The following is an 18,660-nucleotide window of genomic DNA, read 5'->3' as shown; positions in this document are numbered from 1 at the left end:
ATATGTATACAGCAAAAAGTAATGAAATTAGGATAGATATTTTGTTATAAGCCATTTTTTACTGTATAGTTGTTGTTGAGCTTAGAAAATATTACACTGTACTATAATATTGGAAGTGGGAAGTGGTTTTATGAGCTTCAAATATGATTTATTTCTGATGTTCTGTTTTTTCATTAAATACTCACTTAGTTTATACATACTTGGAAATCTGGAAGTAAAATTTTCCCACTTTCCTGTATCTTGCGCTACTTCTTTACGATGGAGGGCCTGGTAGTCCCAAAGATGGTTATAACGATTCCCCCGCTAGCCCGATGGTCTCCTTTGCAGCTGCTTATCTAATAATTTTGCAATTGTTTATTGATAACACTTGTATATAATATATATTTTACAAATACACTTGTCTTTGTAACAGATACAGAAATATCATTTTTGTTTTTAAAATGTGTTTTTTATTTACCTTATTTTAAAGACTTTTCAAGTAAATGTGCTACTTTAGGTTGCGCAAAATCTCAAACTTAATTAGGAAAATTTCAGTTGAGTGATAATTATACATACTCGTACATCACCGCACGGTTGAAAAAAAAAACATTGCTTTTAGCTTAGTTTTGGAGTGGAGTGGTGAATTTATATACAATTTTTTTTCATTACAGATTCAGGTAGCTACTATATTGAGCCATGATCGCTTAAACATTTTAACCGACAAAAACAATATTTTACAGGAGAACAATTCTTTCTCTCAATTATCAAGGAATACCCCTTGGAGAGTCAAACTTTGTTTTCAACTATTTATTAAGTTTATAACTTTGCTTCTACTGTTGGCCTCATTGTAAAAAACTGGTAATTAATTTATGATTCAAAGTATTGCCCATCGCTGGCCACTACTTTCTTCCCATCTTTTGGGCAGCATACGAATCCCCTGTTGAAAAAACTGGTCATCTTCTGAAGCGATCCACGAATCAATCCAAATTTTTATACTCCTCTTCCCTACTGCTATGGTGGTCTCCGACAAAAAAATCCCCATTCTTGTTACTACTACTACCATCACACCATTTCCCGTAGTGGAGGGCAGAGAGGATAAACCGCCGCACTCGTCTAGGTTCGCGTTCTCGGTGCACACGGGCGCGGAGTATCCTGGCATACGTTTCTAGCTCTTCCACATTCATACATCTCGTCATACCATACCCTTCGGATCTGCCTGCTTTTGACATGACCAGACTTCAGATTTTAGTTTATCTGATCATGCCACATCTTCCTCGGCCATCCTCGCTATATATACCTGTTTTTTCATTCTTTCGTCATCCATTTGTTACACATGACCGAAACATTTCAGATTCGCTTTCTTAATCTGTTCTTGAAGCGTTGAAACCACTCATGACATGTTCTTTCACTAATAGCGACCTCACCATAAGTATTTGAGAGCATTCGATGAGCCTCACCTGCAGATTTCTTCATATTGTAGCCGAAAATTACGAGAATTTGACTCGTAAACTGACATTTTCAATCAAGAATAACTTTATGGTGCAGACAAAAATCGACTCGTGTTTCTTCATAGAACCTCATGGTTATGTTGAAAGATGCCCGTTTATTGCATGGTGTGTATGATCTATTTATTTCGACCACTTTTGACCGCTAAAGCCACCTACAGGAAAACGGCGGACCAAAGTTGTACACCAAATATTTTATTGATATCAATAAAATAAGTATTCAGAATGAAACTTTGCTTTTAAAGTACATATTTATGTTCTTTAATAATTTAAAATAATAAATATTCTCAATGAATAATGAGAATTATGGAAATTATGATAGTCATATATTATTGCCAAAGCAAATAAGCAAGCACCTATGAATTTTTTTCTGCCATTGGAGTGAATTACTATGGAAGAAAATAAAATAGTTTGGTTGTACTCCATTAGCATCATCATTTCCCCTTCCGCTTCCAGTGGTACATAGGGCACTGTATTGGATCATAAATATAGTGTATCTTGATCATTTTTTACGTTACGAGTAGGTGATCAGTCGTACGCTTTAGGTGCCAGTCTAGGAACAACGAAGTACCAATATTTCACTTCCAACCTGTTAGAATTGAATATGGGACCTCGAGCGTGGTAGGGGATGCGCCAAACACTATACTACAAGGTGGACTTCACTCCACTCAATTTCCTCTTTCAGGACTCGCATGAGAGTAACTTAAAAGTAAATTAAAAAGCTAAAAATAGAAATAAACGTATTTGTTTATAAATTACCTTAAATCAAAACTATTACTCAATGGGAAAAAGGAAAACAAGAGGAAAGAGGAATAAGGAAAGGAGGAGAGATTAAGGAAGAGAAAGGAGATATTTCTTCAGACGTGATTTAAACAGAGATAATGTAGTAACATCTTTGATGGTGGATGGGAGATGATTCCACAATCGAGCCGCATGGACGCTATATGAGTTAGAGAAGAAAGATGAATTGTGGATGGGTATTATAAGAGAGTGCCTTGAGAATTAGAACGAAGAGGTAATCCATGAACTGATAAGCGTTGAAATTTTTCACGCAGGTATATAGGAGCGTTAGGACTATGAAGTACATTGAACAGAAGTGAGAGGGAGTGATAGTCTCTCCGCTGTCTAATTTTGAGCTATTTCAGTTGCCTACGATAATCAGAAATGTGGTCATATTTCCTAAGACCAAGAATGTACCTTATGCACGTATTCTGAAGTCGTTCAAGTTTATCGAGTTGCTCACAGCTTAAATCAGTCATGGATACATCAGCGTAATCTAGAATGGGTAGTAGTAATGTTTGTACAAGGGTGCATTTAGTATTAATGGGTAAGAATTTTTGCAACCTTCTCCCCAGATTATTCCCAGATATTAAATGTAGTTGAATGGTTTTAAAATCTGATACGGACAATTAATATCAGAGGACTGGGTCCATCGCGAGTTGTACCACCTGGTACAACTGTGTTAGCTAAATTTTACGTTGAAGTGCTAAAAATACTGAAACACAGGATGCAACGCGTCCGGCCGGACATCGCAGAGCACTGGAAGTTGCATCACGACAACGCGCCGGCCCACAACGCCTTCCTCGTCACTAATTACCTAGCCAAAGCAGGGTTGGTATTCCAAACGAAATTAAAGCGCGGTATAGCGCGTTTTTACGTACTAAATACGCATTTTTTTTATTTTTTTTTATATATTTGGACTCCTGTATTTAGTAGCCTTACGTGTCATGTACAAGGCTAAGGTACTCGGAAAAAAAAAGTTTTTGTTTGTCTTGGAAATGGGATGTTCGATCACTGATTTTGGTTTATTACCTTTATGAGTCCAATCACCATTGTTGCAAAGTTCAAGAACAATGGCGCATGATAACTACTTTTTACTACAGTGTGGATATCTGTTAAGGATATTCCATCTTTCCTGCATTCTGCTTCAAGATTATGGCGTTGCAAACTGAAAAATGGGCACTGAAATAACAGATGTTCTATACTCTGTGAAGAAATATCATCGCATGGACAATAGTCATCATTCCTTAATTTAAACCTATATAGATAACTTCTCATAGCTCCGTGTCCGGTAAAAATTTGAGTCGTTTCGAAAGTACTTTGGTGATGATGACGGAAGTTTGCTGCATCAGCCAGCGTTGGGAAAAACATTTTAGTGATTTTACCTGCAGAAGAAGCGCGGTAATGATCCTCCCAACGCTGCTGCGTATTTTGTTTTATACAGCGTTTGGCAAAGCTAAGGGGAAATTCTGAGAAGAAAGGTGCCGTTCTTTTACAAGTTGCGGATCTTGCTCGTTCATCCGCTCTCTCATTTCCTACGATACCAGCATGTCCTCTTATCCAGCATATTTGAATGTTCATCCCTCTTATTTTTAGATGCTTAATTTTACTCTGAATATCTACAATGAATGGATTTACCGACCGAATATCTGTTATAGCTTGAACGCCCGAACGACAATCTGATAATATTTTTGCAATAACCCATCTCTCTGGTGGTTTCTTTAATAACCATTCGAGAGCTTCTCGTATTGCGAGTAGTTCAGCCTGGAAAACTGAGCAGAAATTATCTAATTTAAATGTTCTGCCTGGTAATTCTTTATCACTCTCAAAAGGAACGAATGCCGCTCCCACTTTTCCGTCGAGCAGGCTACCATCCGTAAAGATTCTAATTTCGTTGGGAGCATAAGGAGGTATATCTTTGTCAAGTAAAAGAATATTTTCGGGAATCCTTTCGCACGGGTGAGGTAAATCGAAATAGTTTGCAGTTCCTTGATACTTGCGATCATCTGGAATGGAATACAGCTTACCAAATTTCTTAACATTATAAATGTCCTTCCTTTCTTGAATTTTAAGGTCTAACGGTGTAAATCCTGTTAGAGCTTGAGCAGAGATGAGTGAAATGGTTCTGTATCCTCTACAAGATCTTATGGCAAATTGTCTTTGTAAGCTGTCAAGTTTTTTCTTATTGCATTTCTTTTTTACCGCTTCACCCCATAAGCTGGCCGCATATGTAACAAGAGGTTCAATTGCACCATAATATATTTGCTGCATTACCGCAGGAGAGCACCCCCATGTTGGTTTTGCCGCTCTCACAAGCATTCCAGAAAGATTGGCAGCCTTCTTGCAGACGTTATCCACATGTAGTGACCAGTTGAGATGCTTGTCTACAGTTACACCTAATACCCTAATAGAGTCAGCAAGAGCTAGCTTTACACCGTTCATGAATAAATTAGGAAGAGTTTCTTTTCTTTTGGTTACTAACATCGCTTTCGTTTTTTCCTCTGAGAAGTTAAGTTTAACCTTTTTTCCCCAATCAGCTATTGTCGAAAGGGCACAGTTTGTTCTTTCTTCGGCTTCAGACATAAGTTGAGCTCTGACTGTCAGAAAAACATCATCAGCAAACGCTTGTATGTTAATTCCATTTCCAAAATCTATTTGTAAAAGATCATCCAAAATTATATTCCAAAAGCTTGGACCACAAACTGAACCTTGAATACATCCTTGTGAAGTCTTTTTGTGTTTAGTTATATCTGCGTGTGTTATTTTGACCTCTCTGTTTTCAAGATAGTCGATAACTAGTTCCAAAATATTTTTAGGGCAGTTTTTTCGACGTAGTTGACATATTAGGAATGGCCACCAAGCATGATCAAAGGCTCCACGGATGTCCAATGAGACAGCTATGACGATTTGGCGGCTATTTTTTCCTTCATTTATAGAGCTGATGGCTGCATTTAAGGCGTCTTCGGTAGACTTCTGGGGTGTGAAGCCAAATTGTTTTGGGCTTAGCTTTTTATTAAGATGCCAAGAAATTCTTTCAATCATAAGTTTCTCCAAAACCTTTCCAAAAACTGGAATGAGCCCAATAGGTCTATATGATTTAACATCGTTTTTCTCGACTTTGCCAGGTTTTGGTATAGCAATAACATTAGAGCACTTCCAATAGATAGGAAAGCAATGAAGTCGTAAACATGCGTTGTACATTTCTAAAACTTCATTTTCAAATAGTTCTGTGACCTTAGTGCATATATCTAATGTAAAGTAGTCATTGCCCGGTGCTTTTTTGGGGCTCATATTCCGTAGTATATTAACTATTTCTTGTTTGGTAAATAGTGGGTCGTCTGGTTCAATAGATGAAAGTTGAGCTTCGTTTCTTATTTCAGAGTGCAGCACTAATTCTGAGGTGGCGTCATCGTCTGGAAAAAAGTGTTCCAAAAGACCCTGCACAGAGTCTTCAGCAGTTTTGAAAACTGTGTCTCCATTTTTAAGAGACATTGGAGGATTCTTGTTGTCATTCTTTGCTAGGACCCTGTATATAGCAGACCAAGCTGTTTCCTTGTTTTGTATTGAGCAATATTTTTTCCACGATTCTATCTTGGCATCAGCAATAGCTTTCTTATAATTTTCTTTTGCTTTTAAATATGCGGGAAGCGTAATGGTTTCGCGTCTAGTTATTCCAGAATTCCGTAGTTTGTGCTTAGCTTTTATCACATTCTTTTTCAGTGCAGTTAGTTCATTAGACCACCAGGGGCAGGGTTCTCTATATTTTGTACTGTTTTTTAGTATCATTGTTGAATTGCATCCCTCGGTTAGTGCTTGATTAAGATTGTTAATTTGATTTTCTAAATCTCGAGAGTTAGATGCACTACTGAAACTTGTTTTTGAGACTTTTCTGTCAGATAGTTCTTTTTGTACTATTTGTTTAAACAAATTCCAGTCCACATTTTTAGTTGGATATTTGAAGATTTTAGACTGTTTGTGAGGTATTTTAGTGCTGGTATTTATTGTGAAAGTAATGGGATTGTGATCGCTAAGAGAATTCAATTTATCAGCAACTTCCCAATTTGTAACACTTTTTAAGAAGTAAGTCGAGCAAAAGGTTACGTCAATAATGCTTTTTATGTGAAGAGTGCCACGAAACGTTTCAAATGTAGGTTTGTGGCCAGAGTTAAGAATGTAGAAATCCAATTCGGAAAGACAATCTGCTACAGCCTCTCCTCTTCTATCTGTTTTATTGCTACCCCACCACAAGCTTTTGGCATTTAAGTCTCCGCCAGCAAGTACAGTTTTATTATTAATTCTTACCACATTTCGCAATATATTTAGTGACGGAATAGGATCTCGATCCGGTTCAATATAAATTGATCCAATCACCAGGATTTCGTTTGGTAGCGTTAGTTCAGCGTAAACATCATTAGTTCCTGAGTAATGACTTAGCATCATAATGGAAAGATCAGTTTTGAATACTATTATTGCAGCCTTTACTCGTGTGCTGACTTGAGGCGCTTGAAATACTACAATGCCTGGTGGAGCTTTCATGTTGTTAAAAGCGCCTACGTATGGCTCCTGTACTAATGCAATATCTACGCGATTACGATTAGCATACAATTCATCAGTAGCTGCTCTGCAGCGTTGAAGGTTCCATTGAAGTATCTTAAGAGGACGAGTATGGAGCTTATAAGCCATAGTCAATTCTTTGCTGGGCTCTTTCTTCCATTTTGAGTAAAAAAGGACAGGTCCTGCTGTTGGCCTTATGTTTTGTAACATGTTCGTTGCCACGCGAAGATTTAAAGCAGTTCCAACACTTAGTCATAGATTTATCATCTTTATGTGAGCAATCCATTGATTTATGTTCACCTGCGCAGTGTAGGCATCTGTCCTTCTTTTCGAGACACTTAGATGTTGAATGCCCAAAGTTCATGCATTTATAGCACTGGAGAAGAGCGGAAGAGTCTTCGACATGTATTCTCATGTAGCCAATATTAACTCTTTCGATTGCCAACAGTTCCTTTCTTATGTTTGCATCAACCATAATAAAGACGTTTCTTAAGTTTTCGTTCTTATTTTTGGCGGTTCTTATTATTTTTAAGCATTCTTCCGGTTTTTTTTTATTAATGGCTTCAAATATTGTGTCATTTTGCTGAATTATCATTTCAGGAATTTCTTCATCTTTATATTCTTTTCCTATTCCTTTCAGTACAAGTATTGGTTTTTTAAGTTTTCCTTCTTCAGCGCAAAGTATTCCTTTGGAAACTTTCGGGATTTCGGCGACTATCTTGATGGCATCTGTTTTTTTCGGGCACGTTATAATAATTTTATTATTTTTCGCTCGAGTCAAACTGCTAACTCCTATTTTTAGCTCTGAGGGGTTTACTAGTTCCTTAAGCGAGTTGGTGATACTCTCGTGAGTAGCGTCTTTATCCTTCGATGAAACGATCACTGCGTGCCTTGGTTCTTGTTGCCTATTCGCAGTGATCGACGCATAGCTCATTAATTTTTGGTTATATGGATTTTTATTAATACTGCTATTTACTTCATTTTTTATGAGATCTTTTAAAGTGTTTGAATGTTCTTCTTCTTTTTTGAGTAAATCTGTTGTATAAGCCAGTTCCATTTCCAACTAAATACGCATTATAGCGCGCTGTAAACGCGTTCGGAATACCAGCCCAGGGGTTCCAATGATTCCCCAGCCCCCTTACAGTCCGGACCTGGCTCTCCCTGACTTCTTTTTGTTTCCACGCCTGAAAGGACCCATGAAAGGAAAGCATTTCGAGACTATCAAGGGGATCCAAGCAGCTTGTACCGCGGCCTTAAGGAGTATTCCGGAAGAGGCTTACTGTGGCGCATTCGATGCCTCGAAAAATCTTTGGAGCCGATGCATCAATGCAGGAGGAGCCTATTTTGAAGAATTTTTATGAATTTTGATGTGTTGTAACGAAAAGTGTAATAACTTCTTTGTAATCGACTTACTGACATTACTTTCCGGACACAGCATGTATAATGTAGAAATAAAAATAATCGTTTCAAATCGCTACTGAGGTAAAAACTGTTTAGTGAAAAACTGTGTTTGTAAGGTACTTAAACGCCCTTAAAAAAAGTAAGTTTGGGATTTTTATGAGTTTAAAAGTTAGGCCGACGATATGTTGAAGTGCAAAGCAATTTAAAACTCGTTGAAGTTATTTGATATACAAGGCATGAGGCATGAATATCCCTACAGTCGATTAGACAGTAGGGGAAACAAAGCCCGTTTTGTAATACAAGAAAGTTTTTTGTTATTAATTAATTAACTGGGCTGATTGACTGGGGCCCGAAAGGCCGAATTTTCTAGCAGGTAGCGGCTACCGAAAAAAATGACCAAATAAATGTTTTAATAATATTAAAAAAGAAATAGAAATAAGAAGGTAAATTAATAAAGTAAGACATACTATATATCTTAATAAAAATGAAGAAATTCTTAGAAAATCTCGCAAGAAATTCTTAGGGCAGGAAATATGGGAGTCATTTACGGGCTTTATGACTTATCATTGTCTAATCCAAGTGCTCCACACTGCGTAACATTTCCCATTCTAGACTTCTATATTCCTTTTCAAAGAGGTCCTTTATCAACAATGTTTTGACTATGTCAAAATGTTGGTAGACAGGCTGGATTTCCTTCCTAGGTAGTTATTTAGATCTAAATGTATTTATTATGGTTATCATACAGTCTTTTCAACCGATCAATTGCAGATTTCACATTCATAATTACGAGGCATGTTCAGAAAGTGTAGTGTGGACTATAACGGGTTGTTGTTTTTGTATTTTTGAGGGTTGGCAAAACTAAGTTTTATAGGGGAATCTGCTGACAGAGCTAGCATTGCAGGAACACGATAGCACTTAAACTCACGTTGTAGTGTCCAGTTGCGTGAAAAATGTCGGTGAGAAAACCTGCCAAGTGCGAGCCACGTGCTGTGATCTGCTTCCTACTCGCGGAAGAAATAACACCTACCGATTTTTTTTCGCGAATCAAAACGGTTTACGGCGTAGATGTTATAAACATAATGAGTGGTTTAGTGAAGGCAGAATAAATGTTCAAAACCACCATTTTGGGCAAAAAAATCATGGCCTCAGTGTTTTGGGACCGAAAAGGCAGCATTTTCTGCCTCAATGGGAGACCATCAACGCACAGCAATATTGTGAGACCCTAAAAAAACTCAAAAAGGAGCATTCAAAATTCAAAACAAAAGGAGGGGAATGCTGACGAGAGGAGTTTGCTTGTTGCACGACAACGCCAGTCATCACACAGCCTTAGCCACCAAGGCGCTAAGACTAACTTGATTGGGATGTTTTGAACCACCCCCCGTATTCTCCTGACTTCACCTACCTGAAGCACACATGGGAATAATGAAATTTGCAATCGACGAGCAGGTGCCGAAAGAGGTTCTGAAGTGGGGGAAAGAGCTGGCGGGAGAGTTCTCCGAGGAGGGCATAAAGAAGCATGTGCCACGGTTCACCACATGCATTGAATGGAATGGCGATTATATGGAAAAATAGTCAATAATTTTACCAATAATATCCTGTGTTTTTTTTAAATACACATTAGTACACTTACTTTCCGAACATGTCTCGTATTATGAACTGTATTTCTTCTGTAAAGGAGAGGGGAAAAAGTAAATATTAAAGAAATTAAAAATGAAATAAAAAGTATATAAAAGGGAGAAGACATGGTATAGGCCGTCCCTACTCTCCCTTCTTTCTCTCTGTTTCCGTGAACATTTAATAACTAAAATTTCACAACCAACAATTCATTAGATACTTACATGTAGTAGGTATTCCTACATCGAATCTAACTGAAAGACGACTACAGATACATGGAAAGTCATAGCGCACTAAATTCGGCCAGCATGTTTGAGGTTGCAGGCGCTAAGGCGTAGTGCGAAACTCTAAAGTCTAAAGAGTGAAGTGATGTTTCAGAATGTTTCTCCATGCAAAATAACATGAATTCAAATATATAAATACAGTATTTGAAAGAAACAATGATATTATACAAGCATTACATTGAAAGCGCCACCCACTTACCCGAACCCGTTGTAAAGGCCTCTTTTCAGATCCGCGCATTGCAAAAACAATGAATTTTGTTTAGCCTTACTGAATACCATTTTTAAATTTAAAAAAATTATTTGTTAACAAAAGATTCGCTTTTTTTTAGAATTTGCATTTACTGTTTTCAATGACCTATAGTCAATTTGTCTGTAACCTTCGATCTAATTTTCATGCTTCTGACGGCCTGTACTTCACAGGATCATTAAATAAGTATTATATTAAAGGGCGCTATACCTAATAAGAATACAGTCCTGTGTGAGAAATAGAACCAGAACCTTGGACGAGTATTTTCGACTCGATGGCTGCTTTTAGATAAAAAAATCCTGAATAAGGTAATCAAGTTGAGATAAGTCCGCGTTGGCGCGTTCGCCTACCATTCTTGAGGTCCCGGACGCCTAAAGTGTAGTACCGATCATCTTTTTCTTTCACGGCCTTTCAGAATTTAATGAAAAATTGTAAATATTTTCAGGACAAACAACCCTAAGGCATGATTGACATTTCTCTTCTATGAGGGCTCTGCAAACTGCAAACTGCAAAACATGAACTGAATTTTCCGAGTATGAACTTGACGACTGGATTCACCGATGCTGTTTAATTCCAATTGAGTGGATGTGAGTTCATAATTTAACTCAGTTATACAGAAAGCAGCCAGCCATAGAAAAGTGAAACTGAGATAATAGCACATTTGTGAAAATAGTATCCATCTAAATCTACACAACAGTTAGAATGTTTTTGACTTTGACAAATGATAAACAATGAATACATTAGTTTAAAAAAACAAATATACTATAAACAAGAATCTAATTACGTATTTACCAGTTTTAATATTTTTTTAAGTACCGAAAGATTATTCAAATGCTGTGGGTGTTTTTTGCAAATTGAGAAATGCCGTTTATGTGATCGGCACTATTTTCAAAATGTGATTATTCCAGTTTTTTGTATGAAAGCGGCCTGGCTGTTTTTAGCAAAACTTATAATTGACCTTACTGCACCCGATATTTTTTTCAAAATTGTGGACTGGCTGCTTTCTGCATAACTACGTTCAATTCATCTTAAGATACGTATTTCGTGGAAATTATTGCAGATTCTTGGGTAAAAACAATACATTTTTGTCTCACATACATATTATAAAGCCTGTCGCTAGCATATAGTATCAGGAGTGCAAATACGTACTAACAACACTTTATCGAACTTTAGATGATGACGCCTTCTGGTTGTAATTTAAATATAACTCAACAAGTAATGTGGGTGCGTTTAAATTCTTATTAAGTTAAGAAAATACTTTTTGTTATTAAAGAAACTTCCAAAGATATGGAAATATGATGTTTTCATGTTTTTTTAAATTATTATTTTTGAATAAGCACGGTACAATAGCAATTATTTAGCAATTATTTATTCCTTGCGATGCCAAATAAATTTTCTAGAATGGTTTAAAATACGCATATTTTGAATTACCTGAAAACATCATGTTTCGCGCCCTCTGGGACAAATTGATGGTGCGTATCACGCATCAAAAAATAGCGTTCCATGATGTCTCCATAATAGCCATGACGTTCGTCTTACGCTCGGGGGTTTCAGGTTCGATTTTCGGTGATATCACATCAATTCAATATGTTTTTTCCGGTCTACGTGCGCAATTCGTGTCTACGTGTAATTCACAGTTTTATTTGTGCCTGTAATTAGGTAAAAATAGATTCGTCAATGTCATAGAATTACAATGTATTTCTGCGCCTCATTTTATTGAATTTGTTTAACTATGCATACGGGTGGGCCGATAGTTTTTTTTTTTTAATTTTGAAATGAAATGAGTCTAAAAAGTTACCCCTTGGATTACTCGGAATGCAAAAAATATTTAAAAAAATATTCGACACTACCTTTGGCCCTCAACCAGAGCTTGAAGTTTTCGGAAAAGTCGATTTTTAGCGCTAAACCGGCTTTCATTTTGTATTTAAGTAAGAAAATCAGTACAATTAAATTATATAATGTGCATTAAATCTTATTAAATAAGCATCTAAGGGCGTGAGTTGCACTTTATTTTGTAATAAATGGCTAGCAATGTTTTAATGAGCAACTATTTTCATCAATATTAGCCAGGCGCTCAACGGAATCAGTTCCGTGGAGTGTAAACTTTTTTTCATTTCGGTAGTTTTAAAACGTGTTTGAATTTGTAATGTAATTAAGTTATATCTTTGCTAATAAAAAATATAATTTTATCAATATATATAATTAACAAAGTGTTCAGACAGTGATAAACTTCAAACCTCGGTTGAGGACCAAAAGTAGTATGAAATATTAAAAAAAAAAAATACGCTCAATGTGATCCAAAATGCAACTTTTTAGACCCCTTTCACTTTGATGTCTAAAAAAAAAACTTTATACATCATCGGCCTACTCTAATGTATAGTATTTATCAGTTTACTGGATAAAACACGGTGGAGATGAATATATTATTAAAATAAATAAACTTTCTTCAGATGCACAGGAAAATGTTATAATTGAGGACCGTTTTAACAAAGCAAAATATCTACGAAATGTAAATTTTTCAGGAGAAAGTTTTTTCATGTTAAAAATCAAACTATTACAATTTTAAATCAAATAAAAACAACATTCCATAGATATATAAAATCCTTAAACAAATACTAAAAATCAACAATGTAGAATCAGTAGAATTATTTGTAAAAATGTTCTAAATTTACGAATTTTCTCAAAAAATAAATATTTAGTTATATGAATGGATGGAAAATTGATTTATGTTGGGAATTAAATAAGTTTACTTTTGCGTGAAATCATTTTAAACTGATTTTTGTAAAATTATATGTCTACTGACATATCTAAGTACCTATGTAAATATACACATTTAGGTATTTACCTCATATATATTTTTTACATACATAATAGCACAAATAAAATGATAACAAAATATATTTCAAATAATATTATTTTATTATTATTATACAGTAGGCCAGAAGTTTTTTCACATCTCATTTTTTCTTGGCCGAAATCATGTTTTGTTTGTGATTTTTTTTCGATTTTAAAAAACTGAACACCCCAAAAAAATATGTAGATATTTCGCTTTGTGATATTTCGTTTTGTTAAAATTCACGGCATTTGAACCGCTACAACTTCATACATATATCGTTTTGTTAAATTTTTATTTTACTAATCGATAGAGCTCACATGGAAAAACCCATTGCAATACAAAAACGCATTTGTTTTTTTTTGTAGAAATTTCACTTCGTGAAAACGGTTCTCAATTGACAATGACAATGAAGGAAATGTTGTCAAACTTGAAGTAAAAAAAACAACTTACCCGGAAATGATGAGTCCATCTCGCCTGAAGTTTGTTCTGGATGCTTCTTTGACGGAAACTAACTTTGCCAGAACGTTGTTAAGTATTAAAATGCCAAAAAAAGGTTGGTAATATTTTTATGGATATCTTTATTTATTCTTCTTCTTGCGTTGTTAGGTCCCCCCGACGTTGGCGATCACTACAGCGAAAGCATTTTGATCCTGCAGCGCAATTACAAATGATTATTGACGCGCTTAAAAACATGCTAAGCATTTGAGCAATCACAATTTACAATAATGAATATGCTTAAGTTATCGCAGTCATAAGTCGGTTTGTTTTTTGTTTTCTTCATAAATAAATACAGTTCATTGGCGAAAAATCAGCGTTTACTATAAAAAATAAAACAATATTTGCAATCGTTTGCAAAAAAGTAAGCAGTATCTAGTACAAAAATGTAAAAATTAAATAACGATTGAAGACCTTGGCAGTAAAACAACAAATGTCCAAAATTTTATCAAACTGTTTTATTGCTTTAATATCATCTAGTGCCTACCGTCTATTCCATACTAGTTTATAAATAAGGTCAAATCAACCAATACCCACTAAATCACCAAATAAAAATATCGTGTTCGTGGAAAAACAACAAATGTCCTTCACGATTTGTTCAAAAACAGTATTTTTCTTTCTAACTGTCATTTTTAGTGTGCAGTTTGAAAGTGAACGTGCAATTTAAGGCTATTTTGTACTAAAGCTGAATTGCTTTATTTAAAATGGATGTTTTGAGTGTGCAAGTATCTCATAAACCTAACAAGAGGGTTGTTAATGTGTGTAAAAAAGAAAAAAATAAGATTTGCAAAGTAAAAGGATTGACTATTGATTGGCATATTAGTCAAGCCAGAATCATCGGATTTTTATAATATGAAAGATTCTTTGAAACAATTCTTTAAGCCGTCGTTTAGAAAAAACTTTGAGTTGAGAAAAATCAGAAAACACAAAATAGACAAAGATAGAGTTGGCGAAGTTCTTGCCAAGCAAAACTTTATGGGTCAATGGGACTCATTTTTAGTCCGAAAAAAAAATGATTCCCCTACAAATAACACTAAAGCCAGCATACACTGGCTTGGTACCTATAAAGGCCACCAAAAAAGTCACTAGATGTCAATAAAATGCACTTTTTTGAACAGGTGGTAAATCACGTGAAAACACGAGACCGGGACACAACGCGTGGGACTCATTTTTAGTCCGAAAAAAAAATAGAATTCCCCTACAAATAACACTAAAGCCAGCATACACTGGCTTGGTACCTATAAAGGCCGCCTTTTACATTTATTATATTGAAGACAATTTAAATTATTGTATTAAGTGTGAAGTGTCTTACACTAATATACAAAGAAATTGGCAATATTTGTGTTCATACTGTTTGTTTACCTAATAAAATAAAAAAATAAATAATTTTTAAAACGTTTAAAGTATGAGATTACGAAATATTATAATACCGGTAATCTGAATAAAAAAAAATACCAACTACTAAGCACAATATCTAAAAGAATCTCACCCTGAAAGTGTCAGAAAAATCCTGAACTGGAAGTATTACTCTGAATTATATTATATATATCTATATACGCAAGCACGCATTTAAAAATTAAATATGCATGATTTTTATTTAGAAACTTCACTGGTCTGTCTTTAAATCTTATCTTTTTGTGTAATTTAATCATTGTTGACTGTATGTTTCTGTAAAATAAATCAATAAATAAAGTTGTTGGTTTTGTATGCTAAACCAATTAACTTCACAGGATAATAAAATGAAACAAAAAACATAGAATTGTTATCACTGTTACCTATGTTTATACACAAAATCACAGAAAATTGTCATAAAATTATTTGTTTCCCGGGAAACTCGCATTTGTTTGAGTCGGGAAATTTCACACATTCACGTTTATTTGAGTTGTATTTTACGTAGTTTCATTTGGAACATGTGTCGTATTACCAAAATTACTATTATTACAACAAGTTCTCGTATTTCTAAAAATGCAACTGAAAACATTTTATTTATGCCAATTTTATTTCAGAACACGGCAAATTATTTCACTTGTCAAAGCAGGGAACATGGTAGTGATAATGCCGCTGATAAATATTCCTGAATCAGTATTACAAGAAGTGTTTTTGAGTTTAAACATCGATACAACTAAACCAGGACACATCTACATCATGTTTACATATTATTGTTCCCTCTTAAGATAAAAATATATTTGTCAAAATATTGTCATTGTAAATTCGTATTTTAGGACACAAATGGTATTGTAGTGTATTGTCTCAAAACGAATAAATATATGAATGTTTTTTTTATTTAAAAAAAAAAATACATATTTACAGGTACATGTTTTTTAAATTCTATTCAAATCTACTTTTATACATCTAGTAAATGTTATAACTGTAACTCTTAAAAAAAAAGAGACTAACTCTTGTGCTTGGAGAGTGACTTACACTGTTATAGTTGTTTATTCATTAGAATTTATATAATTTTAAATATACGAGTAGGGTCCAAAGCACCAGTAAATGACCACCCCCCATTAAATAACCATTGGTTAATAAATCACAATATAATAAGAATTGCTACATGTGTCCAGTCAAAAAACTTTTAACACTAGAAACTATGACAAAAGCAGTAGGTGGACACATCTTTTGGTAAGAAACAAATATATTAGTTTTAAACTGTGAGTTGTCAAAAAGTAATAGTGCGTCTTTTCGTTATTGTTTTGAAATTGATAGTTTTTTTTTATAAAGAAAGGTGTGGTAAATGTTTTATTTGATGCTATTTCTTTGAACATATCCATATTCTAATGTGTTAGGGTATTTTATAATGTTATGGTGTAACTAAATCTGAGCATTATTTTTACTGGGGTAGTAGTGGTCATTAACTGGTGATTCTGATATTTTTTTACAGTAATATTAATTATAATTGTAATACTTGTATTTCAATAAAAAAATAAAAGTACTAAAATTTAATGTGAATTTTATTGTTTTCATTTATTATGTACGCTTAAATAATGAAATGTATACTTTTAATGTGAATTTCACTACAAGCTGAACCTTAAGCGGTCATTCATTGGTGCTTTGACCCCTACATGAGAAAAAAATTATGGGATACACAAAGAAAAACAGAAAATAATAAAACATTCTTATTAATTAAAATTGAATGCAGTTTTTACATTTGTTCAAAACAAATCGTTAAATTTACCTTGAATATATTTATTAGGTAATAAAAAATAAGTTCCGACCTCTTCTTTGTCTCACTTTTCCAAATATAAGAGCATCTTAGTATAAAATTGTATGTTATCACAAGTGATTATTAATTACTCTTATAGAGATTTCACATAAACCCAGGGAAAATATATAGTATGAAAAACACAATTTTTCGAGAGATAAACTAGCATATATGATGAAATTGAGTCATTACTATTTAGAATCCAAATTTTTCGTCCTTTATTACGAAGTAAATAGTATTAACTCCTATTTTTTTAATAACAAAGATAATTTGAATTTTTTCCAAAATACTAAATTGGAAGTCCCTCCGAAAGTAAAATGAAAGTGGGAGACCACAGAGGAGATGGACTGACGACGTCGTCGAACTCGTGGGCCATGGATGGAAACAGAGTGCCCAGGACAGAAGAGCATGGAAAAATTTGGAAGAGGCCTATATCCAGCAGTGGAGAGAAACGGGCTTCTAAGATTAAGAAGAAGAAACTCATTAGAGGTAAAGGAGAGTAAGAAAACATACAATACTAAGAAAAGTATAACACCCAATATTTTATATTGTACCATCACTATTTTTAGGGGTAAACAAATGTATCTCAATATACAAAATGAATGACCAGAATCTGATACGAACATCGAATGTTAAGGATCTGGGCGTTAGATTTGTGAGCACCCTGACATTTCATGAACACATAGAGACAATCAGTTGTCATGCATTGAAGATGTTAGGATTTGTTCCGCGTACTGGCCAGGGTTTTCGAAAATACCCGCGTACTGAGAACTCTTTACATCTCCTTGGTGCAAAGTAGACTCGAGAGTGGCTCGATGACTTGGGGGCCACATGAACTGAAGTACTCTCTTGTGATAGAGAAAATCCAAAATAAGTTTTTTAGATATCTCTACATGAGAGAGTATGGGTATTATCCTTGGCTCTACCCGACCGAGTTTCTCCAGGGTATGCTTGGCTACAACAGTTTAGAGACTAGAAGGAATGTGTATTTGACTACACATTTTTATCGATTGTTGCGCGGTATGATCGATAATTCTGAGATGATGATGAGCATTGGTTTGTATGTTCCTGATAATTACCTAAGACAGCGTCAGCATAGATTGTTTCAAATTCAGATATTCAGGACCAACCTGCCTATGGTTATGCCTGTTGGAAGGGCTACCGCTATGCTGAACAACATCGCTCTGGATATTGATCTGTTCCATGTATCCGAAGGGGTTTTCCGGAGTAGGATTCTCCTACTACTTTGACATGAGTCTCTTTCGTGTATTTTTTTTTCTTTTTTATAATATGTACGTATTGAATATATGTTTGTTATGTATGTGTTATATTTAAAATAAATGAATTGAATTGAATCTCCATTTTGAGCATTAAACATGTTTGAAAATTAAAAAGAAAATATTATAGCATTAAGGACACATAAAAAGTAATACGCAATTGAAAACAAATTTCTTTTAAAGCCTCTCATTCAAAAATACCGGACGTTTAAGTCATAAATAATCACTAATTGGTCTTTTGAAAAATTTGGTTTTTGGAAATACTATAGTTTACCTCTCGCATACATAAATGTATTATTTATTAAATCAGCATTAACTTTGTGGAATAACATGATTAAATTAAACACTTTGTTTTGAGAACACTTGAATTTATTTTTAAGCACTACTATTCATAGTTTCGGAAAGCACAAATCTTTTCATGTATAGGTAATGGAAATAGTTTACAACTACACTTGTTGTTACATAATTATTTAGGAGTATAATGTA

The 18,660-nt window shown here is 34.5% G+C and overlaps 1 long non-coding RNA gene across 1 annotated transcript; it reads left to right on the top strand.

Moving 5' to 3' along the window:
• The first annotated feature begins 5,436 nt into the window (after positions 1-5,436).
• On the top strand, positions 5,437-16,645 carry LOC148283138 (uncharacterized). The gene is made up of 4 exons (XR_015821927.1): positions 5,437-6,344; positions 10,810-10,951; positions 13,566-13,753; positions 15,702-16,645. It is a non-coding gene; the product is annotated as an uncharacterized LOC148283138 (long non-coding RNA).
• Positions 16,646-18,660: the final 2,015 nt, after the last annotated feature.

This window comes from Micrasema longulum, unplaced genomic scaffold (genome assembly GCF_059751315.1).
Source record: "Micrasema longulum isolate JH-2025_06_02 unplaced genomic scaffold, ASM5975131v1 h1tg000260l, whole genome shotgun sequence".
In the NCBI taxonomy this organism is placed as follows: Eukaryota; Metazoa; Arthropoda; class Insecta; order Trichoptera; family Brachycentridae; genus Micrasema; species Micrasema longulum.
This window is presented reverse-complemented; position numbering and strand designations above follow the sequence as displayed.